This window comes from Gouania willdenowi, chromosome 8 (genome assembly GCF_900634775.1).
Source record: "Gouania willdenowi chromosome 8, fGouWil2.1, whole genome shotgun sequence".
Taxonomy (NCBI): domain Eukaryota; kingdom Metazoa; phylum Chordata; class Actinopteri; order Blenniiformes; family Gobiesocidae; genus Gouania; species Gouania willdenowi.
Genome location: NC_041051.1, coordinates 32,950,399 through 32,976,981, shown reverse-complemented (window position 1 = coordinate 32,976,981; position 26,583 = coordinate 32,950,399). Strand labels below are relative to the sequence as shown.

Genomic DNA, 26,583 nt, shown 5'->3' with positions numbered 1-26,583 from the left:
CGTTTATTATACCTTTTTAAATTATTATTGTCATTCTTACTATTTGGGGCGGGTGCAATTTTGCGCCCCTCCAGCAGGTGACGCCCTTGGCGGCCGCCTGTGTTGCCTAGTGGGAAGGCCGGCCCTACGCTCTTCATTTTAAACAATGTCTGTGATGGACTTCTTAGAACATCTTTAACCTTCAGAGCATTTTTGTGTTTTTATGTGTTCAGCTCTGCAACTGGGTGGAAAAAACGTGGTTTTGGAATTTAATTATTCTTTAAGCATAACACAGTAATATTCATTCTAGTGTTTGAACTAAATGATTGTTGAATTTGAAAACAAAAAAGTTAAATGTAGGGAATTCTACATGTTTATGAGAAATTGTAACTTTTGAGGAAAAAATTATCACAAAAATATTTCCTTTGTGTAATATTTTTGTAGCCACCTTGTGTGTTTCTGCTGTAAATGTCTTGGTTTTAGTTTTATTTTGTGTATTTTTGTTGTACTTTCTGTATTCTTCTGTCATTCTGTGTATTTTCTGACAATTCTTTTACATTTTCTTTTAGGGCATGCACAAATTAGTCCAAGGCCCATATGTGGCCCACGGGCCGCCACTTGTTCATGTCTGCTGTAGCTACAGTCAGAGTTGTACTCGTAGCCAATGTTGTCAAACACTTGAATTCGTGATAAATGTTTCTGGAGCGTTTCCACTCTCTGAAGCAGTTTGTGTCTCCCTGAGCTTTTTCACATTGTGAAGCTGCAGCAGCTACATGTGCTTTGGCTAATGCTGCTAGCTAAACGAGATGCTAGCTCGACGAGACGCTAGCTAAATGAGATGCTAGCTGAACGAGACGCTAGTTAAATGAGATGCTAGCTAAACGAGATGCTAGCTCGACGAGACGCTAGCTCGACGAGACGCTAGCTCAACGTGATGCTAGCTAAACGAGACTCTAGCTAAACGAGATGCTAGCTCGACGAGACGCTAGCTAAACGAGACGCTAGTTAAACGACACGCTAGTTAAACGAGACGTTAGCTAAACAAGATGCTAGTTAAACGAGATGCTAGCTAAACGAGATGCTAGCTCGACGAGACGCTAGTCTAAGACCCAGAATTATTTATTTATAATTTATTTTTTAAATTGTTGTATTTTCTGTATTTTTCTGTCGTTTTGTGTATTTTCTGACACATTTTTTTACATTGTATTTATTTTTTTTATTCATTTTATTGTTTTTGTATTAGTTTTGTGTTTGTCTTATTTTGTAATTTTAATTTATTTGGAGTCAATTTGTGTATTTTGTTGTCCTTTTAATCATCATCAGTCTATCTATTATTGATGTATAAAATAACAACAAAAATAGGTATTTTGTGTTTTATGTTTTAATATCTTTGTATTCTTTTGTGTATTTTTGTTGTACTTTTGTGTGTGTTTTTATCTTAAATTGGGCGTTCGTGACGGTGTGCGAGCACGGTGTAATGTAGAGGGCTGTGTGTAAACGTCAGAGGCTGAAGAAGCAGGCTCTCAGTGGGCGGGGACTGATGTAAAAAAGGGTCGTGGCTCCCTGATGACGGGCCCCTGCAGGATGACTCTGAGCCTTGCTCCCCTCACGGCCCCTGGGATCCCTTTGTCCTGTTGTAAACTACTCTGAAAGAAGGACATTTAATTGCTTGGCACACACTAATGAGTTTGCAAACTAATTAAAAGGGGTATATTACGCCCTGTGGAGGCCCCCACATCACGAAGAAAGCCAGGGACATCTTTAATGAGGAGCCTTGATAACCCTTCAAAGGAGGTGTGTGTGTGTGTGTGTGTGTGTGTGTGTGTTTCGCCTCTCCTCCTCTCACATGTTCTCCTTTCATTTTGCTTTTTATTGTATTTCTCACCTCATCATAATCAGCGTCATTAAAGGAATCACAGGAAGTCGTTTAGTGCCATTCTGATGCCATTCACACACCTGATATCACACAGGAACCAGAGGTTGTAAACCATGCACACTGATTGAGTGGAGAGCGTAGCTTCATAATCGATGGTTGTGATCAGTCAATCACAAAAATGAACTCCATATACTGTATGAAACATGGGCAACTGTTGGTTCAGGGGCCGACTTAGTTTGAGGATTTTTCGAGACGATTTGTGTATTATTGTTATCCTTTTGCATATTTTTGTTGTAATTTTGTGTATTTGTGGAGTAGTTTTTTTTTTGTAATTCATTGTTTTTCCAAATGGATTTGTGTGTTTTCTTTTTCTTTTGTGTATTATTGGGTTTTTTTCTGCTTCTTTTTAAACTCATTTTTGTAATTTTGTTTATTTAAGGTTTTTTTTTTTGAGTGTTATTAATATAGTTTATTATACCTTTCTTTGTATTTTTGTTGTCATTTTGTGTATTTTTGCAGTCATTTAGTGCATTTGTGGTCACTGAGTTACTCTCGACATAACGACGTTTGATTTTGTGGTTTTTTAGTATTTTAGTATTTTTAGATGCAGTTTTCTGTTGGGTTTTTTTTGTAATTTAATGTTTTTTCAAATTGATTTGTGTGTTTTGTTATCCTTTTGTGTATTATTGTTGTTGTTTTTTGTTTTTGTTTTTATTATAATATAGAATACCTTTCTTTGCATATGTTGTTGTCATTTTGTGTATTTTTTATGTATTTTTCGAGTCGTTTTGTGTGTTTTTCTTTGTAATTGAATGTTTTTTTGGAGTCGAGTTGCGCATTGCGTTACTCTTTTGTGCATTATTGTTTTTTTTGTATTTTTTTAATAGTTGCTTTGTTTATTTTTGGGTGTTTTTTACATATTAAGTATTTTTTTAATCATTTAATGTACCTTTCCTTGTGTATTTTTGCAGTGATTTAGTGTGTTTGTGGTCACTGAGTTTTTATCGTCATTTTGTTTTTATTTTTGAGTTATTTTTTTAATATAATTTAGTGTACCTTTCTTTGCATATTTTTGTAGTAACTGAGTTACACGACATGTCATATTGTGTAGTTTATGTGTATTTTTGGAGTAGTTTTCTGTTGTTTTTATGTACTTTTATTGTTTTTTTGTTAATTTTTTTTTTTTTTTATTGGAATAATTTAGTGTGTTTGTGGTAACTGAGTCACTCCCCACATAACGTCAGTGTATACAAATATTACACAAATATTGTATTTATTTTGTACATTATTAATTGTTTTGTGTATATCTGTTTTTTTGTGTGAAATATATTGTTAATTAGTGTATTTCTGGTTTCATTTTGCAAATTTTTGTTTTGTATATTAATCTGTTATTTTGTGTATTTTTTTTTCGTTACTTTGTGTGTTTTTGGTTTCCATTTGGTTATTGTAGTTGTCTTTTGTGTGTTTTTGTTTTGCTTTTTTGTATTCTGTCATTTTGTGTGTTTTTACAGACTCAATTTGGGCTGCACAAAGTCAGTCCACGGGCCCACACGTGGCCCGCGGACCACCAGTTTCACATGCCTGGTCTACATAGAGTTAGTTGTATTTTTGCAGCCCCTTGTGTCGCATCCTTCGCCTACTCCCAGTAAACAAGTGTGTGTGATGTGTGTGTGTGTGTGTGTGTGTGTGTGTGTGTGTGTGTGTGTGTGTGTGGTCACAGTGTTTGGTCGCCGACAGTGACGGCTGTTATTGCGCTCCTGGCTCCTGTCAAAACTAACATGGCTTAATTGACTGCGAGCGAATGAGCTCCTGGATTGATCCTGTCAGGCTCCTCAGGAAGTGATGCTGCTCCATCTGTGAGGCGCGACAGCAGCAATCTGTTGCTTGGGAATGAGCCAAGGCTTTAAAAAAAAAAAAAGGAAAGTCCAAATTACAGAAAGTAGTTGAGGCGCTGCGTAGACTGCGATCAGCTGTCAGTGATGACACGCACACACGCACATGCACGTCCAAACATACACAACGTGAGCTTTGCATAGATACTCAAGATACTCAAAATCAGGGAAGACTCTCCGATACAGTATGTCGGCACTTGCCTTGTTATTGATTGTATTCCGATCCTGGACGAGCCCCCAAATTATTTAACTTGAAATGTGTTAATATATAAATTATTACAAAGTTAAAAGAAAGAAACGCTAACAAATGATGCATACATTATTAAAAAGTTAAACATAGAGACCAAATATTAAACAATGATTAAACACAAATGCAATTAAGAATGTAAATATAATACAGTATAAAATAAAAGTTTAGGCCAGAGGATAAAATAGTTTGTCTGCACTTTCCTTGTTAGTGATTATATTCAGATCCCGGACGAGCCCCCCCAAATTGTTATTTAACAAAATAAAACCTTTCCTGATGCAGAGGTTAACCAGAGTTAGAAATGTGTTGGTATACATTTCAAACGATACACACATGATTAAAAGGTAAAAGTTAAAGATAAAGACCAAATATGAAATAAAGAATAAATATGAGTGCAAATATAAATGTAAATATTATACATTTTTTGTGTGTTTATTTTCTTTAAGTAAAGCAAGCCTGAAATATTAAGAAGAAAATGTCTGCACTCATCTCGTTATTGATTATTTTCAGATCCCGGACAAGCCCCCAAATTATTATTTAACAAAATGTGCAAATTTGGATGTAACTATCATGGTTAGCATGTCAGAGGTTTAGTTCTAGTCTGGGCTTTTTAGACGTTTGATGTGTGGTGAGGTTGTCCTGAGGGTATCTGTCCAAACGCAGCCTGTCTCCGCTGTCATTCGTTCCTAAAACTGTGGCGCGCGCTGTCATCTTTGGGTCCTTCCTGTAACTCAACTCATCCAGGTGACCTCACCTTCTGTCCCCCTCCCCTCGTCCCCCCCTCCTCCTCCGTCCTCCTCTTTCATCTGGCCGTTGTGTCTTGGAGATGCTGATGCTAACGTGTGCTGTGCGGCAGCGCCTTCTGGCACCATTAAATATTTAGACGGCTGTCTGTGTAGACGGCGGGAAAAAGAGACGCCTAGGACTAATCTGGGAGACAGCTGCTGCAGCACATCTGGGTGTCACTGATAGCAGGGGAAGGTGTATGGCTGGTGGTGGTGGGGGGGCATTGGAGACCCAGCTGTCAATCAGTTGGGCAACACAGTCACCGAGCCCCCGGTGTCCCTCTGCGGTGGGCCGGCTCATCCACACTGACGCCTGACAGACAAACGTCTGGGCACGACGACACCCGAGCACTTTGACCTCCTCCTGCACACGGAGCCGTTTTTAATGCACGTGACATCGTCAGAATTTATCAATATCACCTGTATACCTGCCTATCCCACATCCTTCTCCTTCTTTCATAAAGACAATGAAGCAGAGACAAAAAAAAGCTCTCCTAAGGGACCTTTACGTTCCCTTAAACAGTATCCTGACACGCTCTGGTGGCTGAAGTTGGCGAGTAAATCACAGATTGTAAAAGACGGACAAACCCTGAGAATAGAAGTTTCTTTTGGATGGGAGTCGTTCTACAGTCTGTGATTTACTCACTAACTTCAGCCACCAGAGCGTGTCAGCGCACTGTTTAAGAGCATTAGTTGCGCACTGTGTAAGTGAAACAGGGTTAGATCGGCATTTTTTAACTTTTCCTGATTATTTAGACCAGGGGTGGTAAAGGCAAGGCAAATTTATTTGTATAGCGCATTTCTTACACAAGGCAACTCAATGTGTTTTACATGATAAAAAAGTGCAACAGAAAACATTCAACAGCTTAAAATCAATAAGAACATTAAAGATCATCAGTAAAAAACATTTAAAATCATCAACAAACACATGACATCATCAACATGACCATAAATCTCTCTCTCAATCATACGCAGTAGAGAAAAAAAGTTCATTTAACTTTGATTTAAAAATGTTCACATGTGATGCTGACTTCAGCTCTGCTACAGTTTGTTCCACTTCTTTGCAGCATAACAACTAAAAGCAGCATCACCATGGTTACTGTGAATAGAATAGAATAGAATCAACTTTATTGGCCAAGTTATGTAAGTTATACATACGAGGAATTTGACTTGGTGAACTGTGTGAGCTCTGGGCTCCACTATCTGACCTGTGTCCATAGATCTCAGAGACCTGCTGGGTTCATACCTGACTAACATCTCACTGATGGATTCTGGACCAAACCCATTCACACATTTATAACCAGCAGCAGAACTTTACAGTCTCCTCTGAGGCTGACTGGGAGCCAGTGTAAAGACTTTAAAACTGGACTAATGTGTTCTGACCTCTTTGTTCTGGTTCAGACCTGAGCTGCAGCGTTCTGAACCAGCTGTAGATGTTTGATGAAGACCATTACAATAGTCCAGTCTGCTGGAGATAAAAGCATGGACCAGTTTCTCCTGATCTTTCTGAGTCATTAAACCTTTCACTCTGGAGATATTCTTTAGGTGGTAGAAGATGTTTTTGTGATAGATTTGATCTGATGCTGAATGTCAGATCTGAGTCAATCAGAACACCAAGGTTTGTGACTTGGTCTTTATCTTCTAAAGATCCAGACTCAGATACTTGCTGACAGCAGTCCTCTTTTCCTTGTTACCAAAGACAATCACCTCCATCTTGTCATGGTTTAGTTGAAGGAAGTTTTCACTCATCCATCAGTTTACTTTTTCTAAACAGTCACACAACACCTCAATGGGACCATAGTCATCTGGGTTCAGTGATAGATATAGTTGTGTGTCATCTGCGTAGCTCTGATAATCAACCTTACAGTTCTGTAAAATGTGTCCTAAAGGAAGCATATAAAGGCTAAACAGAAGAGGTCCAAGAACAGAGCCCTGAGGAACCCCACAGGACATTGGTAATCTGTCAGATTCAAAGTTTACTATGTTTACAAAATAACTTTGATCCTCCAAGTAGAACTTAAACCATTACTTTAACATTTAGTCCAACCCATGTTTACAATCTGTGCAACAACATTGTATAATCTACAGCAGACATGGGCAACTGGCGGCCCACGGGCCACATGCGGCCCTTGGCCTAATTTAATGTGGCCCCCAAAGTAAATGTACAAAATGACAGAAAAATACACAAAACAAAAGCAAAAATATATTTAAAAAAATACAAAGAATTACGACTCTGCAGGAAAATACTGACAACACACAAAACTACTACAAAAATTACCAAAACGACAACAGTAATGCACAAAATCACTCCAAAATAAATATATATATATAAAAAATGTGAAATGACAACACAAATACACAATATGACTCCAAAAAACATACATTTTACAGAAAAATTACACAGAAGGACAACAGACATGCACAGAAGGACAGAAAAATTACTATAAAAACTCTTTATTTTTTTCCTGTGTTAACGCCCAGATTGGTCATTATTCTAAATGCTGACATGGATGTTAATAATGTGGCCCCCACTGTGACAGTAGTTGCCCACCTCTGGTCTACAGTGTCAAATGCAGCACTTAGAACCAATAGAATGAGAACAGATAATCAGTGTTCAACCTTATGTCATTGATCATTTTGATCAGAGCAGTTGTGATGAGAACCAAAGCCTGACTGACGTAACGATTCACTCAACTCCAGATACGATTTGATTCACGATACTGGGTTCACGACATGATTCTCTCACGATTTATTTTACAAAATGGGACTGTAGACAAATGATGACTGAAAAATATTCCTTTATTTTTTTGGGGGGGAAAAAACGAGAAAATACTGTATCATTTTCCTTTTATTTTTCATTGTCAAAAGAATCTCTTGATAAACTATTCAAAACAATGCAATTTAACTAAAATTACATCTTGAATGAAATGAATAAAGGAATAATACAAATGAAGAAGAAGCCTATTATTTTAAATTCTGGTTCTATAGTAAACAATGCAAAACTACATCATAGTTCTTCTTTTTAAAAGTGCAACTGAAAATGTATTTTGTGCCTTAACAATTCGACTTTAAAAAAAAATAGTCATTGTACTGTATTTACGTCAGATATTTGTTTGGACCAGCAGAGGGCGCTGGTAACCCAGTGGTTGGTTGGCATGCAGATATTCTAGCAGTGAAGAAGAGATGCTATGCTAGCAGACAGAGCTAATAGAAAAACGTGACTTTTACAGATATTCACGTAATATTACAGATATTCTTTCGGTGCTAAAGGGGTAGGGAATCATTTATGAACATGTTTAAGAGTAGAAGGCAGCCAGAAAGAAAGTAGTAGCAGATTCCGCCCGCCGCCTATACTTCTGGACAAGAAAGCGATAAATGTATAGCGCCCTCTGCTGTTTAAAAAAAGTACTGCGATTCAATTTTCAGAGTATCGATGTGAACTGTAATACCTATGAATCAATTTTTAACTGCCTTACGGTTAATTGTTACATCCCTACTAGTTTATTGTATCATTATGATCTATAGTTGTTTTTTTATGGTATTCTAAGCAAAATGTTGTAGTCGGACATAAGGGGGGACTTGGATTACAAGTATTTTTCCTTTTTTTTTCTTACCGTGAGTGAAAATGAAACCCAAAAATGTGCATCATGTTTTTGTTTTTAGTTGATTTTATGTTTCAAATGGTTTCAGGCCTCGTTCTGTTACTGTATAAAAGTCAGTTTTCTGATTCCATCTTTTCTGTTAGAGGTAGAGAAATAGATGTATTGTGTGTGTGATGTAAAAGCATGGACAGATGTGCAGTTGTCAACATATTGAAGTAGTGAGGTATGGGCAGATTGACAAGCTTCAGCACATAGTGTAAAAACAGCTTCAACAACAGTAGGTGTGAGATTTCCATAAAACACCTAGTTTTTTCTTGCGCTCCATCCGCTTCATAAAAAGCCCAATTAGCAAAAACACGTAAAAAGCTGCAGATAATTTCATGCTAATGTCGTCCGTATGCAGATGGGGCTGAAATCCATCGCCTTCATTTCCTCACAATAAAGCAGCGAGGACGAGTCGATGCGATCGTTTAGCAGCTCAAGCAGGTGTCGTATGGATTTTAATATTGTATTGGAAGCTAATGGAAGGCGCTGAGCAGCAGCAGCACTCAGCAGGATAAACTGCTCAGCGTCGATACTCATTTTCCAGAAGTCGTGTGCGCGCACATGCCAATATTATCACAGATTCATCTGCAAAAGGGCAGTGAGGGTGTATATTTAGCACAGGTATCAATCTGAGGATGACCCCCGCACCAGCAGCCTCTGGGAAATGAATGTTAGAATGAAAAATGTGATTTCTGAGGGGGATTTTTAACTTTAACTGCTTCTCACTGACAGTTTGTTTTCACTTTGGAGCAAAGAAATATTCAACCACGACATGGATTAGAATTCTGATTTGAATCTTTGCAAGTAGTTTTAAATCTTTACTTCCCACACATTTTTTAAACCTACTTCATAAACACAAAGTTTAGACTTTAAAAAACTGTCACAACTTTTAGGCCTCTGAGAACATACAAACCTCCACTAACACATGATCTAGAATGGCCAGTAATTTTAACTTTAGTTGTCTTTTCTGTATTTATGTTCTAATTTTGTATATTTTTGTACATTTTTCTTCATGTTATGTGTTTTTGTGTATAATTTTCTTTCATATTTTCTTCTCTTGTTTTTAGGAGAAATTTGTATTACTTTAATTGTTTTCTGGTATTTTTTTATTGTAATTTTGTTTACTTTTGTTGTTGTTTTTTATATTTCTCATTCTGTGTGTTTGTTTTTAAGTTGTTTTTTATATTTGTGTTGCTATTTTGCATAAACTATTGTCACTGTGTATTTGTATAGATTTTTTTGTACATTTTTCCTAATCTTTTATATATTTTGTTAACTTTTGCAATTTTGTGTAATTTTGTTGTCGTTTTGTATACATTTCTTTTATATTTGTGTGTTGTTATGGTCATCGCTTGTTTTTTGGGAGTAATTTTGTGTATTTTTGTTGTATAATTTGTAAATGTTTCCGTTACCTTTGTTTGTCATCATCTCTTGTGTTTTTGGAGAAATTTTGATTACTTTAGTTGTGTTTTGTGTATTTTTAGTGTCCTTTTGTTGTTGTTATGTATATTCCTTTTTTTGTGTGGCTGTTTCTAAGTCATTTTGTGTGTTTGTGTTGTTGTTTTTGCGTTAACTACCGTCAGTATTTGTATTCATGTTCTTTTGTGTATTTTTGTTATCTTTGTGTATTTTTGTTATCTTTGTGTATTTTTGTTATCTTTGTGTATTTTTTTAGTCCTTTTGTTTATTTTTGCTGGAGTTTTTTTTTTGTAATTTATGTAATTTTTGATGATGTTTAGTTTCCCTATATATTTGTGTATTTTTGTTTTAATACCATGTGTTTTGAGAGAATATTTGATTACTTTAGTTGTCTTTTTTTCTATTTTGTGTAATTTTGGCTATTTTTATTGTTGTTTTGTATTTTTCTCTTTCATTTTTGTAGCTTTTTCTTAGTATTTTGTTTGTTTTGAGTTATTTTGTTTATTTGTATTGATGTTTTTTGTAATTTATTTTCATTTTCTATAATTTTCAGTTATATTTTTGCATTTTTGTTGTCATCTCGTGTGTTTTTTAAATTATTTTTGCAATATTTTTTGACATTTTGTCTTTCTTTTGTTGTTTTGTCTAATTTTCTGTTATAATTGTGTATTTTTTGTCATATTGTGTTCTTTTGAAGTAATTCAGATTATTCATATATATATATATATATATATATAGGTCATTGGCCTGCTGGTTGCCAGTTGCTCACGTAGCTTTCTTTCACTTCTCACTGAGACCGAGTCCTTCCACTTGTCTTGTGTGTTGGTCTCTTAATGAAATACGTGTGTGTGTGTGTGTGTGTGTAGTTGGACTGGCAGCCTGTGCGTGTCATGGTGTGTCTTTGCGTCCACACTCAGTGATGAGGATAAATGTGCAGATGTGCGTAGAAAGGTTGGTCCCTCCATCACAGACAGATGCTGCGTGAACACTGTTAAACTCTCCGATTGTCCTAAAGAGCCGTGACCGATGAAATCTGCTTCAATTTGCAGAGACACACACTGGGGGGAAATGGGAAATCACTTATGGGACAAAGCAAACATTGCAAATGATCATAAAGGGGATTTGTGCAAATGTTGCCTCAGGCCTTAATGAGCGGATATTTGCAGGATCATTTTATTTGTTTCGACCATCTTTGATGGAGCAACGCTCCGATGTGGAGAGTAGATATCATCAGACACTTTGAGAACAAGGGAGAAGAAGAGGGCTGTCACTATCTAATAATAATAATCATAATAATCATAATAATAATAATAACATTCATTGTTATCCAGAAAGTTTCTTTTTGTGTGCCATAGAGTATAGTCATCTTAAAGATGTAAATCATTGTTTTAAACAGAAATAAGTGACTAAAAATTGTGGAAAAGGTGGTGAAATGTGGTTTTAAAAACCACAGAAATTGATTAAAAGTTGCAAATTACAATGGCCGAAAACGGACAGAAAAAGTGGTGAAAATGGTCCAAAGTGTCAATATTAGAACAATTGGCTTAAACTGGTAAATCATGGGGATGATAATAATTTGTAAATGAGGTTTAATTGGCAACAAAATAAGTATTAAATATGGTGAAAAGAGGTTAAAAGTGACAATAAAGGGTTAACATGTGATATGTGGTGGAAAGTGTTTATAAGTGCTGAACAAATGTGCAGCAAAAGCATTAAAATGTGATGGAGTGTCAGAAATAGGAGTAATGTAGCAAAAAATACAAAAAAATATATATATAATATAAATAAAATATGACATGCTCACCACATAAAATACACAGTTTTCCTTGGAAAAAGTGTTTTTTTTTAGCCACCTTAAGTGTACGTATCTATAGGATATGGACCTCCCATTATGCACTCTTTCTGCTGTGTCTACCAATAACACAAACGGACCACCCACCCCCACCCACCCCCACCCTCCTCCAACCTCATCTCAAACCAGGGAGGGGCGTCACAACCTGTTGTACTTCAAGTGTTTTACAATTACCAGTGGATTATATCAGCCACATTAGCATATTAAAAGGAACCTACTTGAACACACAGATAATGTCTGAGCGTTGGAAATCATTTCCACCCTCGTTATCGGCAGCAGGGAAACGCTGATAAACACCTGAGAACCCGTAAATAATCAACCTGAACGAGATCAGGATGTGTTTGTGGAAAAGTGGAGATAATTAAAGATATCTGGGCAGGAAGAAAAAGCTTCTTTATAGGAGTGAATTAATATTAATATTTACTGTGTGTGTGGTTTTTAAAGCTCATCAGTATTCCTACTTTTGTCTCTTAATCAGGTCATTCTGCTCCAACAGTGACTCAGAACCAAAATTATTATATTAAGTCACAATATCACATGATTGGAGGAATTATTTCAGCCTTTAATTAAGCTTTATATTTAAATAAGGACTTAAATGATGGGACTCACGTACATAATAACATGTTCACATCAGCGCGTAATAGCGTGACAACATAGCTTTAGCATTGTTAGCTTAAGGCGTGGGTCTCAACCTTGGGGTAGGGACCCCATTTTAGTTTGCAAGACACTGGGAGGGGATCGCCAGATGCCTTCAAGAACCTAAGGATATTTTTAACAATTTGAGTCAATTTTTGCTTGTTTTTTTTTCAATTTTTCTGTAACTACACCAAACTCACCATATTTTAACCTATTTTCATCACTTTTTTTGCCATATTTTTGTTCCTTTTAATGTATTTTTGCTACATTACTCCTATCAAATAGTGTTATTTATTCTTTGGTTTTACACTTTTGTAATGATACATAACTTCAAATAACAGTTTTTTCTAAATACATTCACAAACCCCCAAGCTACGACTCAGCATCTTTCAGTTTGAGAACACCCACCTTGGATGACTCAGGAATTTTGGGTTAATAAAGTCCAAGAATCAATAAGTCCTGACTCACAAACACAACACGAGTTTGTCTTGTTGTGGTAAAAGCTTGCGTTGTTTGTCTCTTAAAGGGATTTTCACAAATATGACCTAAAGCATTTTAAATGTACATGTTAGAAGATCTATGCCGTACAAAACATATTTCAGATTTTTGTCAAAAAAACAGAAATATAACAGAAAATTATAGAAAATTACAATAAATTATATTTATACATATATAACGCCAACATAAATACACAAAATGACTTTAATAAAGGCCAATGACTATAACAATATGCAAAAGTACACAAAAGACAACTAAAGTAATCTGAATAACTCCAAAACAACATGCAATGAAAAAATATTACACAAATATAACAAAAAATTCTACAAAATTAAAACATAAATACAAAAAATGACAAACATTATACAAAAAAAACCAGATGTACACAAGACAACTAAAATATTCCAAAATGATGATTACAAAAACACACGAGATGACTACAAAAATGCACAAATATAACAGAAAATTATAGAAGATGACAATAAACTACACAAAACACCAACATAAATACACAAAATTACTCATAAAATACACAAAAGACTAAGACAAAAAGTACAAAGAACTAAAAGTGACAACAATAAAAGTAGACAAAATGATACCAGAAATGCTCAAGACATCTAAAATAATCAACATTTCTCCAAAAACAAACAATACTACTGCAAAAATACACAAATAAATAAGGAAACTATAGAAATCGTCAAAAATGCACAAAAGACAACTAAAATAATCAACATTTCTCGTAGAGTATTTATACTATTTACGCTCTGCCCCCGTCATCTCTACACGCTGTAATTCTCCGACCGGTAATCTGAGTTACTGCAAAAACACACAAATATATAATTAAACTGTAGAAAACATCAAAAATACACAAAATTATAATACATTACAAAACACACCAACATAAATACACAAAAGGACTCAAAAAATACACATTATTTTTCAGTCAAAATGAAAACTTGTGCTGCTTTTGGTTACATCCTGTGATTACTCGCTAACTTCAGCCACCAGAGCGTGTCAGTGCACTGTTTAAAGGAGAGTAAAGGTCCCTTCAGAGAGCTCTTCTTCTCTGCTTCACTGTCTACTTTGACCGGTATTTTGACCAAAAAAGCTACAAAATGATCTAAAAACCAGGCTGATCAATACTAAAAAGGACATTTAGAAGTTTTTAGGACACATTTGTAAAAAAAAAAAGAAAAAGTGGAGGTTCATTCTAATGACTTTCAGTTAAATATTTTATGTTTCTCACCTCCATGTTTGCTGCCCTCTGATGTGAAACAGCACACGTGTCACTTCCTTTTTATGCTGCGTGATTCCCCTTTGTACTGAGCTTTTTTGGTTTTTTTTCTGACTGCAGTTAGATTTTTCTCAGTAAGACGAAGAAGAAAAATAAATAAAAGTCTGAGGTCAATAAATCACGGTGTCATTAACATTTTTAAGTGATTATCACAGATAGGCATGTTTGAACTCTTTGAAGTGTCGCCTTCGAGGACTGTGAAATATTCAGTCCAACGACAGCACGTGGAGTTTTGATCACAAGAAACGAGGAGCACCAGTAGATTCATTACACCACCTCTGGTTCCTTTGATCACATATCACGTGCATGTTTTTTGGTTTTGATCTATTTATGTATTGATAACGTTTCAATTCACCAGTTCATCAGTAATGTGACTTATTGCTCCTATTTTTGGGTCCGGTAGTAAAAGTCCGCCCCCCTGTGTGTCCCCTCTGTGTGGTGAGAATAAAATATCAAGCTCTCGTCCATAGTTTCCCCGTAAATATCCAAATATCTCACAAATAAAAGATTTTATTTTTAAAATGCTGCTTTTTTTGGTTTTTCTGTATTTCTGTTTTGGTTTTAAGTCAGCAAAACAAAATATCCACACCGTTTATTTGTTATTTTGATTTGGTTTTAAAACAGAATAACCAAAGACGAAAGGATACACAGATTTTTGTGTAATTCATTGAATTCAACAATGTACCTGTAATCCGATTACCAACTATTTAAACAGTAACTGTAATGGATTACAGTTAGTCATAATGTGTAATCTGATTGTGTAGCGCCGTTACTCCCCAACACTGCACATACATATCTGTGTTTCTGACTAAACTGGTTAATTTCTCCTGTCTTGTCTCTTCACACTCCTCTTCCTCCTTAATTCCCAGCTCTCACAGACAGACAGACAGACAGACAGACAGACAGACAGACAAACAGACAGACAGACAGACAGACAGACAGACTCTGAATAACATGCACGCCCAGGTATAGGAGCCCCCCCCCCCCCCCCCCCCCCCCCCCCACCTCCACCAACCACCGCCATTATCCCCGCTGCTCGACAGCACCCATCTCTGTGCACATCTGTCCAGCCGCTGCATCCTCGCTCCTTAATTAGCTTTACAACTTTTCCTCCCGCTGCTGCGCGGGAGAATAAGGGAGACGTTGAATGCTGAGCGTGTTTAGGTGTGTGGACAACATTCACATTAATTCCCATCATGTGCAGGCCTTTGCAGCTGCAGCAGCAGGAAGAAGAAGCCCCGCCCCTCTCCGCCGTCAATGCTAATGCTAATCCTGTGGCGCTCCATGTGCAACCGCGCTGTCAGCGGCGGGAAAACAAAAGCCGTGAGTCGACAGCGAGACAAAGAGAAGCATCCAATTAATGTGAAATTGTTTCCTGAAGTCAATAAGGTTTTAGTTCCACTCTGACGCGTGCGAATGCGCCGAGTAAGGCTAATTATAATCCCGTGGAGTATTTATGCTATTTACGCTCTGCCCCCTGTCATCGCTACATGCTGTAATCCTCCGACCAGTCATCTGAATTACTGCAAAAACACACAAATATAACAGAACATTATACAAAACTACAAAAGAAATACACTAATTGATTCAATACACAAAAGACAACTAAAGTCACCTGAATTACTGCAAAAACACACAAAACTACAACAAAAATGCACAAAACAAACACACAAAATACAACTAAAGTGATCAAAATTACTCCAAAACACATGACTACAAAAATACTGTACATTATTATACTAAACACCAAAAATACACAAAATGACAATTATTACATAAAACATGAACAAAAAACTGAAAAATGAAAAAAAATACACAAAAGACAACTAAAGGCATCTGAATTACTCCAAAAACACACAAAATGTCTACAAGAAAACAGAGAAATACACAAAATGAAACTAAATTACACAAAATCAGAACATACACAAAAATGACAAAACTTACAGAATCTTCTTCCTCGTGCACGTTCCTGGAGGCTGCAGCGAAGATTTTTGGAGCACAAACAACGTGGGAAATAATCACTGTTACTATGGCGATGAGTATTGAACAATATCATAATCAGCGGCGCCATCAAAAAGTGTAGTTTGAATCCGACGGGGCCAGAGGTTGACGTGGGAAGATGAACAATGTGCTATTTTAGTCAATCTGCTGCTCTGCGTACGCCGAGGCTTCATTAGCATTAGCCGTGGTGTGGCTAACCTTCTGCAGGCCTCCCACCAATCGGCTCCGCCTTTTGAAACACTAATCTCACGTGTGTATTTCACCCTTCATCCTTTCCTTCCATCCAGCAATTATGCCCCCCACCATCAGAAGCCATCAAAACAGTAATTTCACTTTTTCACAGCCGCGCTTTTCACATTTCCTCTCCGTGAACGGCCTGAGAATCATCCCCTTATCTCCATGGCTATTACACACTGTGCATGAGAGTGAAAACAATGGGCTGGGCGTGATGAGATCACACCACTTCATTTCTTCCAGGCCATTCCCGCAGACACAGACAATCGCGCTGCAAGCGAAGGAAGAGCGCACTCAACCTTGGGGTCAGGACTGCATTTGGGGTCACGATACACTGGGAGAGGGGTCGCCAGATGCTTTCAAGAAACTAAGAATATTTTCTGAACAGTTTGATGGTGGAAAATGTGGTGAAATGGAAATTAGGGTGCTCAAAAACAAACAGAAATAGTGGTAAAAGTGTCAATATTGGAACAATTAGTTTCAACTGGCAAATAATGGGCATGACAAATTGTGAGTGTCATTACATTTGCAAAAATAAGTGTGAAATCTGGTGAACATAGAGGCTAAAAGTGACAATAATGGGTCAACATATGTGACAGGTGGAAAAGTGGTGGAAATGGTTTATAAGGGCTGAACATGTCTGGAAAGTGTTCAAATGTGCAGAAAAGACATTGAAATGTGATATAGAAGTGTCAGAAATGGGAGAAATGTAGCAAAATTACATTAAAAGGAGCAAAAATATGGCAAGAAAAAGTGATGAAAATAGGTTAAAATTTGGGAAGTTTGGTGGAGTTGAGGAAAAATGAAAAAAATGAGCAAAAAGTTTCTCACGACCCCAAGGTTTAGCACCCTTTTCCTGAGAGAATGTTTTTTTATTAGTTTTTTAAGCCGCCTCATAAGACTGTTACTGTGAAAGCGCTGTTCCTGTCACACGTGTCACCCTTTGATTCCTCGAGTGCAGTGAAAGCAAACGTGTGCTTTTCATGGCACCTCGTGATGAATTAACGGCGTGTGATGGTGAATGATAAAGGAAGTGTTGCCCCTGATGTCCTGCAGGGACACCCTGGGGGTGGCGGTTGGGGGGGCGGGGGGGGGACCCTGCTGTCTTTGTTTTTCTCCTTCGGCTCATATTTATTTCCCTGAAGAGAAGCGAAGGGAGCTGTGAGTGATCGACTTTTTTTTTACTCTCTGGGTTTTCAGGGGATTTGAAGTTATTGAAAGTCTGGGGATGGGTGACAGTTTGGAGATGGCTGCCAGGCATGTGCACGTGTGCGTGTGCGTGTGAGGGCAGCAGGCCTCCGTGTTCTCAAATACATGTTATTCTCGTGGCCAATCATTTCTGTTCACACATGACATCTCTCACAGATTGATTTCATTCAGCTGTAGAGGGCGGCAAGATCAAACAAATGTTGTCGGCCGGGAGAGCGGGGGGAGGGGGGGCGGCCGCGAGTCAGGGGGTGTGAGAGAGGGATGGAAGCAGAGGGCGAGGGAATCACTCATCCAGTCACGGTGAGCCATGGGGTGGGGGTGGGGGTGGGCACTACATAAACCATACGTCTGGTTCCTCTTTCCACGTCTTGTCCAGGCTTTCTGGAGATATTTTACAAATTAATGAAATTGTCCAGGTTTCCCTGGGCCCCTGAACGCATCTCAGGGAACACAGTAATTTAAATTAGGGGTTCTCAACCTTGGGGTCAGGACCCCATTTGGGGTTGCGATTCACTGGGAGGGGGTCGCCAGATGCCTTTAAGAAACCAAGAACAATTTTTGAACAATTTCAGTCCATTTTTGCTTATTTTTCCCCTTTTTCTGCAACTACACCAAACTTGTCATATTTTAACCTAATTTCATCACTTTTTCTCACCATATTTTTGCTCCTTTAATGCATTTTTGTTACATTACTCCCATTTCTGACACTTCTACATCACATTTGTAAATTTGAAAACTTTTTTTCTGCACATTTTTTACACTTTCCAGACATTTTCCTCCACTTTTTCACCTAATGTTACATATATTGAGCTATTATTGTCACTTTTAACCTTTTTTCACCATATTTAATCATTTTTTTTGCCAATTTAACCACATTCACATTTTGTCACGCCCATTATTTGCCCGTTTAAACCAATTGTTCTAATATTGAACCTTTTTTTCCATGTTTTTATCTAATTTACAACTTTTAACCAATTTCTATGGTTTTTTAAATCCCATTTCATCACCTTTTCCACCATTTTTGGTCACTTTGAACCATTTTATTAGTGATTAAAACCAGGATTTCCATCTTTAAGATGACTATTATAATAATAAACGTTCCTGGATAACAGTGGATATTATTCAGATGAATAAATAAATGTGGTTATCACAGATTCATAGAACAATGGACCATCATTTTACTGACTTTATGGATGGACCCCAAAAATCTCTCCCCTTTATTCCCCCTTATAGATGGTCCTGTCTCCATATGACTGTTCTTCAATGTTCATGTCTGTGTTCAACCACCTTCAGATACAGTGGGGGTCCCTGCTCTCTGGGACCTTTATTTTGGAGGGTCCTCGTGCTCTGGGACCTTTATTTTGGGGGTCACGACCTGAAAATGTTGTGAACCACTGACTTTAAAGACTGTAACTCTGCTAATATTTGTTGTATTTGAGAAATTCCACCAGTTTCTGAAGCTAAAGATTTGCTCTTTAATGCCAATAAGGTTCATTACGGTAATTTAACTCAATTATGAAAGATGCAGCTTTGTTTTGACAAAATCGTCACACACGAGGAAAAGAGAGAGATTAAAACAGACCAAATAACGGTGGATTTAATTGAAAAAGATTTTTTATTGAAGTTGATTATTTACTGTTTTGTTTATTTTTTTTTTACAGTTACAGTTTTACTTTCAAGGAACCAATGTTTTTCATATTTTTTAATGATTGAGAGATTTTAAGGTTTATATAATATTTTCAAGGACAGATTGTTATAATGCACTGGTTCTAACCCCCCTTTCTCTTATTTCTGAACCCAAGGCCCCCCTTTGTTCAACGATTTGCTTAAAAAACTATTTAAAAACATCTATAGATTGTAATGATTGAATCAACAAGTTATAACACACATTTTAAAGAATCTCATTTTGTAAATAAGTGGAAATAAACTGAATATTTATTGCACTGGTTCCCAACCTTTTTTGGATCGTGACCCCATTTTGAAATCAAGCATTTCTGGCGACTCCAAAGAAAGACATTATTTTTCCTAGAATTAGTTTTTAATCATGTTTAAACTCAGACTTTTTTTTTCTTCATTTTAGTTGAACTAGATTTATATTTAATTAAGTGAAAGTATAGAATTACAGTTGTTTTAAGTTTGTGTCATTTTAATAATAATTACAAAAATACAAAAATCTGTTTACATTTTTCAGAAATTTCAGGCGACCCCACATGGGGTTCTGAACCCATGGTTGAAAAACACTGATTTATTGGCTCCTGAATAGATTTATTTCTATATTTTCTATAATTTCATGCCTGGTGTGGGACTAGGGCTGATACTTTATCTGTTTATTTCCCACATTCTCTCTCTTCCTCCAGTACACGTACCCCCATTTGAGTAACGCTGTTATAATGCATTATAAAGATAGATAAAGAGTGAAATGCATTTTTAAACCTTATGGACAATAACAACTTATTTATGATTTTTTATCATTACAAGGCAGATTTAAGAAAACGTAGAGTACGTTCAGTATGACGAGGTCTTCCTAAATGTTTTAGGAAATGTAAATCTGTCCGCCCTAATAAAGCAGCAGTAGTGCTCAGGTGAGGGGGGGGGGCATTCTCCCTCCACGATGCCACCAAGTGCCCATGCGAGGAATAATGGCGGCGTAATATGGACGGACAGCTTGCAGAGTGCTGTCATTAATGTTGTAATTCACTTTTACTGTTTCCACCATCGCTGCTGCAACAGGAGGCGCAGATGTCACCTGAATCTGCTGCTGCAGCGCAGCCAGCGCACGCCCCGCTTTACACCAGCTGTCGTTAGATCGCACCCTGCCAGACCCCCCCCCACCAACACACACACACACACACACACACCACCAACGCAGCTTTCAATGATTTCCAGTAAGGAGAAGTAAATAAACTCACAGACACGCCGGATCCTTCGACCTTTGACCCTTAACTTCACTCAGCCGTGAGCGCTTTAACTTTCACTATGTTTCCATAGCATCAGCTAACTCATCAAACTCTAAATGAGCTGTAATATGATCTCCATAAAATGTGAAATACCTGATGAAACTCCAGCAGTAAAGTGCTCTCCTCTGTCCTTTGGTTCATTACGTTGTTGACTTTTGGCAACAAAAAGCTCTTCTTCTCTGGTTCACTACATTTACATTACATACCACCTATTTCCTCTTTTTTGGTCATTTTTTGCTACTCTTGACTGTTTATGGACCATTTACTGAGACTTTACTCATCACTGTTAACTCTTTGTTTACCTCCTTGGAACGGCAGCTTTGTTCAATGGCTGGCTGTGATTGGCTGATCACCATTCAATCAAACCAATACATTTTCAACAATGTAAAAAGTTCGGGAGATGCATATTTGTTTTTATGAAAATGTTGATTGCGCACATGGGCCGTAAAGCTTAATAGATGAGAACGGTACAGTCACGAATAAGAGAAATAAAACCGAATAATTCAGCTTCCAAAGGTGTTCACGTCACTGTAAAGAAGTAGATTTTATTTATGTTTTAAAAAAAGTAAAGTAATTAATTACATTAATACGCCCAACAATTAATGAGTAAATTATTATTGGTTTTAAAATGATCAACAAACATTGTGAAACTATAGAAAATAAAATAACCAGACAACAATCAACAACACATCATAGCTGACCAATCAGATTAAACTTAATGCATCACATCATAGTCGACCAATCAGATTAAACGTAATGCATCACATCATAGTCGACCAATCAGATTAAACGTAATGCATCACATCATAAACGTAATGCATCACATCATAGCTGACCAATCAGATTAAACGTAATGCATCACATCATAGTCGACCAATCAGATTAAACGTAATGCATCACATCATAGTCGACCAATCAGATTAAACGTAATGCATCACATCATAGCTGACCAATCAGATTAAACATAATGCATCACATCATAGTCGACCAATCAGATTAAACGTAATGCATCACATCATAGCTGACCAATCAGATTAAACATAATGCATCACATCATAGTCAACCAATCAGATTAAACGTAATGCATCACATCATAGTCGACCAATCAGATTAAACGTAATGCATCACATCATAGTCGACCAATCAGATTAAACGTAATGCATCACATCATAGCTGACCAATCAGATTAAACGTAATGTATCACATCATAGTCGACCAATCAGATTAAACGTAATGTATCACATCATAGTCGACCAATCAGATTAAACGTAATGCATCACATCATAGCTGACCAATCAGATTAAACGTAATGCATCACATCATAGTCGACCAATCAGATTAAACGTAATGCATCACATCATAGTCGACCAATCAGATTAAACGTAATGCATCACATCATAGTCAACCAATCAGATTAAACGTAATGCATCACATCATAGTCGACCAATCAGATTAAACGTAATGCATCACATCATAGCTGACCAATCAGATTAAACGTAATGCATCACATCATAGTCGACCAATCAGATTAAACGTAATGCATCACATCATAGTCGACCAATCAGATTAAACGTAATGCATCACATCATAGCTGACCAATCAGATTAAACGTAATGCATCACATCATAGTCAACCAATCAGATTAAACGTAATGCATCACATCATAGTCGACCAATCAGATTAAACGTAATGCATCACATCATAAACGTAATGCATGTGAAAGTACAGTAACTAGTAACTTTTATTTTAAGTAAAGTAAATATATCAGTACTATTTACAGGTCAGTGTTAGGGGACGCTAGCGCACCAATCTGTTCATTTACAACCTCTAATAATCAGTAGAAGAAGAACCTCCTCCATTAATCAGCAGCTACTGGTTACGTTACATACTTTTTAGAGAACTCACAACATATGTTCTGATTCACTCAAAAGACTCGATTCTTTAACCTGGTCTTTATGAAGTCAGTATTTTAACCTATTTCCATCATTTTTTATTGCAATATTTTTTTTGCTCCTTTTAATTCATTTTTGCAACATTTCTGACACTGAATAAATAAATGTGGTTTCTACAGATTCATAGAACATAGAACTGATTTAGTGAACAGCTGTGTTTGTAGCTTCTGTGGATTTGAATTGTGAGATAATCAAACTGCAGAACACACACACACACACACACACACACACACACACACACACACACACACACACACACACACACACACACACACACACGTGCGTGGATTTGATGGCGTGCTGAGGTGTAATTAAAGCGTTTTGTTTGTGTTTCCTGCTTCACGTGGTCATGCTTGTGTTCGACTGCGTCCTTTTATTGAAATGAAGGCTTTGAGAAATAAATGTGAAGAAATGTAGAACCATATTTGAATCTATATTCGTCACTTTTTCTTTACATATTTTTGCTCCGTTTAATGTATTTTTACTACATTTCACTTCTACATCACATTTTAATGTCTTTTCTACACATTTTTTCACTTTCCAGACATGTTCATCAATTATAAACCATTTCCACCACTTTTACTCCTAATGTCACATATATTGACCCATTATTGTCACTTTTAACCTCTTTTCACCATATTTTATGTATATTTTTGCCAATTTAACCACATTCACTATTTGTCATATCCAGTTTTTTCCAAGTAATTTTTCTAATATTGACATTTTAAACCCTTTTAACCACTTTTTATATTCGTTTCTTGGACCAATTTTACCACAATTTCCACTATTTTTTTTCAATTTGAACAGATTTTATTTGATTAAATCAATAATTTCCATCTTTAAGATGATAATAATATTTAAGATGACTATAATAATAATATTAAGATGACTATATTAATACTATTTAAGATGACTATAATAATAATATTAAGATGACTATAATAATAATATTTAAGATGACTAATAATATTTAAGATGACTATAATACTAATATTTAAGATGACTATAATAATAATATTTAAGATGACTATAATAATAATATTTAAGATGACTATAATAATAATAATATTTAAGATGACTATATTAATACTATTTAAGATGACTATAATAATAATATTTAAGATGACTATATTAATACTATTTAAGATGACTATATTAATACTATTTAAGATGACTATAATATTAATATTTAAGATGACTATAATAATAATTTTTTAAGATGACTATATTAATACTATTTAAGATGACTATAATAATAATATTTAAGATGACTATAATAATAATATTTAAGATGACTATAATACTAATAAAGTGAATGGATAACAGTGGATATTATTCAGATGAATAAATAAATGTGGTTATTCACCATCATTTTTCTGACTTTCTGGAGGAACAGGATGTGACCTCAGTGACGTTGTGTGTTGACATGTTCTCCGTGTGTGCGTCATGTGACCTCTGGTCCTCATCTTGTCTCTCTTCTTGTTCCTGCTTGTGTTAAATCATCTAAGGTGTCCTCAGGATGCTTTTTTTCAGCTGTGAAGCAGAACGTGGAGGTCGACCTCTGCAGATCACAGACGCCGTCCCTGGTTCCCCTCCCCCCTTTTACTGACAGTTTATCTAATCTAATGCTAGCTTAGCGCTGCGGCTAAAGGACGATAACGCAGCAGGTGGGACTGGGAACAGCTGAGCGACCTTCACATGTGTTTGAACTTTGTGGATCATTAAACTTTTTAATTCCTCTTCAACATCAGCGTTTAAGATTTAAAACTATGACTCATGAATCATGTGTTAAAGCTTTGGTTCTAGTGGAAGTTTACATCTTATTATGTCTATAATAGGAGAACATCTACTGGAAATAGAATGAAGAAGGAAGAAAGAAGGAAAGAGAAAAAAAAAACAGAACAAAAGAAGAGAGGAAAAAAAAGAGAAAAGGGAAAAAGTGAGTAAATGGGGGCGGGGCATAAAGAGAGAGAAAAAAGAAAGAGAAGAAAGAGAGGGAGAGAAAAAAAGAAAACAAAGAAGAGAAAGAAAGGATGAGAATAAATAAAAGGGAGAAAAAAGACAGAAAAAAGAGTAAAAGGGAGGAAAAAACGAGAGAAAAAAGGAAAAAACAGAACTAAAGAAGAGAGAAAAAAAGAGAAAAGGGAACACGTGTGTGTGTGTGTGTGTGTGTGTGTGTGTGTGTGTGTGTGTGTGTGTGTGTGTGTGTGTGTGTGTGTGTGTGTGTGTGTGTGTGTGTGTGTGTGTGTGTGTGTGTGTGTGTGTGTGTGTGTGTGTGTGTGTAAACGATTCTCAGCTATTTTAGGAAATCATTAAAACAGAATAAAGCTGCTATTTGTCATTTATGTCTCTGTTTAGGAGGAAAAGTTTATTTATTGCTTTGTTTTAGTTCATTTATGTGAACACACACACACACACACACACACACACACACACACACACACACCAGGATGTTATGTAATACGCAGGAGAATAAATACAGTAAAGCTCCTGTCCACAGAAGCTCCTGTGGCTACAGATGTAGTTTACCCTAGATTACATGCAACTTTTATCACAGTGGGGCCATAAAAATTATTGACGAGGGTCACATGATCAACATTAATAATGACCAATTTGAACATTAACACATTAACTCATCTTTTTATATTTTTCTCCGTTTGTGTTTTTGTTCTCATTTTTAATTCTTATTTTTTTTATTAATTTTTTTGTCCTTCTGTGTAATTTCAAAACAAATATATAATTTTCTGTATTTATGTTTTCAGTTTAAGCATGTTTTTCTTTGTAATTGTGTTTATTTCTTTTGAGTAATATTGTATATTCTAAAATTCTGTTTCTGATCCAACTATAATCATAAAACTAACTAAACTTTAACAACGACTGTTTCATTGTGTTTTTAATGCAAAAGTTTACATTTGATATAAAATCTTTCTTTTTGTCTGAAATCCAAACGTGTTTAATAGCATAAAGTGATTTTTGTATAATTAAGGTTTGAATTTGATGATTTTTCTTCACAGTCTCTGATCTTGTCGTCGTGTTTCGCTTACGTCGGATTTCCAAACATCTGAAGAAAAGCTGCAATTTCTACTTTTGCTGAAAATCTTGAGCCGCTGACTTCAAACGCAGGTAAGAAAGCTGACTTTGACATAAACGCTCGTGTTGAAAATGCACGAAGCGGAACAATAATGGTTACATTTGTCTGTGTGGGAGTTAAAATGCAACAATGTGACCTCGTGGTTTTGTGTTTTTTTGCACAAACGAGGTTTGTACGACACGGAGCTCAACTTTTAATGATGAGTTTGATTCAGCTTTAGGTAGAAACACCTCACAGATGTACACAGTGTGAGAAAACTCTACATTCTCTACATGAATACTGTTGGTAGTGGAAATATGACTTAATAAAATCACACACTGATGGGATAGCGTGAGACTTGTCATATCCGTCTGTTTTTGATTCACTTGGTGGACATTACACCATCCCTTTAACAGCAATAAAATATTCAGAAAGTTTGATACGTTGTTTTAAAACCTGTTGCAATATTTTGGAGTAACATTTTCCGTCTCTTTGCACACGTTGACGTGGGAGAATTGTGTGTAAATGTAAAGGAAAATACATGCATGTAATTTTGATATTTCAGCTTGATTTTGTTTAAGGCTCCAGTATTTTTGCTATTTTTACCCATATTCATTAGTTCTAAGAACCCACCTACATCGTATTTGAGGTTTATTTTCCCAAACTCACCTGTTTTCTGGAGTTTTAGCCACGATGTAACGGCTACTAAAAATGAAACTGAATGTGAGTGCTCACGCTGCACTTTGGATACTGAACATAAATATATTAACTGTAATATAAACCTGGAGCTTACATTCTTATAGAGTAGGAGGAGCTAGGACTGTCAGGAGGAGGAGTTTCCCTTTTTATGATGTCATAAGGGGGGAAAAATCCAACTGTCCCGTTTGGAGCTATTTTTTACAAAATGTAGAATAACAAGGAAGGAAACAGAACTTTATCAACTCTGTCCCTCTGAATGAGGCTAAAATAATGTATATAACTGTAGCAAAACCATTATAAAGTGATTTATTCATAAGACTGCCTCTTTAAAAAATG

The 26,583-nt window shown here is 36.3% G+C and overlaps 1 long non-coding RNA gene across 1 annotated transcript in view; it reads left to right on the top strand.

The window, feature by feature from the left end:
• Positions 1 to 25,603, top strand: part of LOC114468784 (uncharacterized) — a 134,280-nt gene extending 108,677 nt beyond the window's left edge. Inside the window, exon 3 of the long non-coding RNA XR_003674676.1 lies at positions 25,493 to 25,603. This is a non-coding gene — a long non-coding RNA (uncharacterized LOC114468784). The remainder of the gene's footprint in view (positions 1 to 25,492) is intronic.
• The last annotated feature ends 980 nt before the right edge of the window (positions 25,604 to 26,583 follow it).